Consider the following 3,217-nt stretch of genomic DNA (forward strand, 5'->3'; position numbering starts at 1 on the left):
CGCTGTACAAACAAACCTTTGCCAGAAAAATCCTGAAGGGCTGCCCATCCAAGGGGCAACAATTCAGACAACCTTTCAAAAACACTACTGTAAGAAATATCCTGATGGGCTGCCCTTCCAAGGGGCAAGTTTTCAGGATTATTTAAACACTTAAAGATACATGTTTTCAGAAATTGGATGGGCTGCCCTCCCAGTCGCTGTACAAACAAACCTTTGTCAGAAAAATCCTGAAGGGCTGCCCATCCAAGGGGCAACAATTCAGCTCCCCCGTAATGCGCAGTAGAGGACGAGTTCAGACGGCCGGATGGTTGCACCTCCACTTCCTTTCACCATAATTGCAGACGCTCAGTGTTCTACCTTAAATACTTTAATGTTATCATTATTATTTACATAAGCAATGTTGTTCAGGCCCAACGTCAAAGACGTATACCAGCCTTAAGAATCACTTTAGACTACGTTTTCAACTTATTTCGTTGTGACGAACCTGCAGCCGAATGTTTGTCGGTCCGAATTCAGACTCAGCCTGTATGCACACATCCGAAGATAACACGAACGTGGATTATCAGGGCGTCTGACTCTGAGCCTGTGGACAGCCTGTTGCTCCTCGCGGAGCTGATTGTTTGGAAAATGCCCCGGAGATGGAGTCGCCGACTTGTGTTCCAGGCTGTCGTTTACCGCGCCCATTAACAGCGCGTCGAGACGGCGTCTTCGCCGAAACGGCGTCCCCTGGATGTCGATAAAGCTGCAGGCGGCGGCACTCTCCAGGATACCAGACGCTTCCACGTCGAACTGAACGCATCGAGGATATACAGCGACGGTAAAATATCGTCGTTAACGGCTACGAGCGTCACATCTAAAATGCTTCGGAAGGCTGCGCGACAATTTATGTTTGAGCCACTCCGTTACGAAACTATAAAAGTCCCCGAACCGCTGTCACGCGTTTTTTTTTTACTGCCAGGATAACAAGCGCCATCGAATAGACTTTAATAGCTTGGAATTAAAAATTGTATATAACGGTTTCACTGTGTGGAAGTTGCGATCATTCGGATTCACACGTCACGCGTCGGTTGCGTAGTTCATAAAACAAGACTTTAAAATACCTTCTCCCCGCGCTCGGGATATACCTGGACGCTAGTTGATCTGTCGAGCTGCCTCTGCATAAAGGCAAGCTTTTAAATTCTGCTGTCAAAATAACCCCAAATTTAAATTCTTGGAGTTCCTTATTTGTGACTTGAAAAGTATTAAGGCGAAACAGTGTTCTCTCTCCCCCTCATTCACCCCTTCCCTATTTATAACCCCCCCTCCCCCCCTTCCACACACACACACACACACACACACACACACACACACATTCAATTTGAGTCACTGCGTTTGTAAACTATTTTTTTTTCCTGGAACAATTTCTACTAATATTACGCTATATAAGCTATCAAATTCCAAATACAGGCTACATTTTATCTTCTATAAAGATTTTGTCTGAATAATTGTGTCGTGTTCACTCACAGCTAGGGGATGCGTACAACTACAATTCTATAATAACATTTTCGAAATATTTCTACACACAAATCTGAAACCAGAAAAATATATAAAAAGGTTCGTGTACTTGTGTATGCGAGTTTAAAGTACCATAAAATATTTTAAAAACAAATAATTGCAAAAAATTATAACATTTTTGTCTACATATCTTTTTAAAGAAAAATATTTTACAGCAAAATGTATATAGAGTTAATTATATATATATATAATTTAAGATGACGTACGCAATACTTTCCAGGCTTTTCGTAGTTTAAAAGTTTTTTTTTTATTTTTTTTTTTTTTAGAGTAACTGGAATACAAAATATTCTAAATAGACACAATATTCCTTTATTGGAAAATTCTTTGGTTTTTAAATATTGCAATCCCGTGATAATAACGTATTTTTCAAAGAAAAAAAAAAATTTTAGAGTATTAAAGTTGACAAAATGTATTTCAGGATGTTTTCGCTGTGAAAATATTGATTTGGCACACGATATGCTTGGTACGTCCCCCGAATCACGTAAACGAATATATTCAGATTAACGGCGCCACACGTGGTCGACTTCGGCGCTTGGGTGTAGAAGAAATGCGCATGCGCTTTAGAAACTTTCGCGACATGGTTCCGCGCTGATCGTTGTATTCACGTCGAACACTAGAATCTCATCCTCGAAGCTTATATATATATATAAAAAAAAGTACAACTTCAAAAACCCTTCATATCCGACGTGTGCAAAGCGCGCCAGCGAGGCGGAAGCATTTCTGGGGCAAGAACGGTGTCACAGCCGAATGAGTCCGCCCACTGACAGATATAGTTGTGCCCGTTATCTTCCCGTTTGCTTGCTCTCTTTCTGTTCCGATGTTTCGAAACGAAATACTCAAACGAACTTGGCAGCCCCTACAATAGGTAGGATTCAACCTTACCTACATCGCAGAGAAACAGAATTATTGTTCACCATTTTGGCGAAGTCAAGTATTTAGGTTTTTTTTTAAATTAATTATCATTTAAGAATTAAACAGAGGCGGCCATTGACGCCTGGAACACGTGACAGCAATGCGACAACAAACATTTGTTCACCTCGGCACGCAGTTACAGATACAGGGTTAACAACTTAAAATGGATCAAATGGAAAGAAAATTGACATGAGAAAGAGCCATACGTGGAGAGAGAAAAAAAACAAAGCTGAAATTTAAAGTGTGTTTTCATAGTTTACCTGCACCCTGATATTGAAAGATCAGTACTTCACTGGCAAATCTTAATAAACATACATACATCATTAATGCGAGTACTGTACTAAAAAATTAAAATACCACTGATATCGAAATGAATCGCAAACGCTAAATTTGCATCTCACGTCTAGGAAAAAAAGGTCAGTGTCAGAAGTGGGATTCGAACCCACGCCCTCATAGAGGACCAGAACGCCCATTCAGCTCACATAGTGAGCCCAAGTGTGATCTTGAGTCTGGCGCCTTAGACCGCTCGGCCATCCTGACAGATATGTATAATCGATCATTGTGCCAATTTATAATAGTGTGGGGTTCTGGGTATGAATCCTAGTTAATGCATATAAATGTTCTGCTTTTCAAATCACCTTATATATGCAATGTCAAAGTCAATAAAACTCTCATACAAACAAATTAAAGCTATTACAGCGTCAATGGTTGGCCAACATTTTATGTAAATTCAATTTCTTGAAATAAATAA

The 3,217-nt window shown here is 40.2% G+C and overlaps 1 non-coding gene across 1 annotated transcript; it reads right to left on the minus strand.

Annotated features, from left to right (window-relative positions):
* Nucleotides 1-2,887: 2,887 nt before the first annotated feature.
* Trnal-caa (transfer RNA leucine (anticodon CAA)) lies at nt 2,888-3,006 on the minus strand. The gene is made up of 2 exons: nt 2,969-3,006; nt 2,888-2,932 (listed from the first exon to the last, which is right to left on the minus strand). It is a non-coding gene; the product is annotated as a tRNA-Leu (tRNA).
* Between the last annotated feature and the right edge of the window lie 211 nt (nt 3,007-3,217).

Source organism: Bacillus rossius (assembly GCF_032445375.1).
Source record: "Bacillus rossius redtenbacheri isolate Brsri chromosome 4 unlocalized genomic scaffold, Brsri_v3 Brsri_v3_scf4_2, whole genome shotgun sequence".
Lineage (NCBI taxonomy): Eukaryota > Metazoa > Arthropoda > Insecta > Phasmatodea > Bacillidae > Bacillus > Bacillus rossius.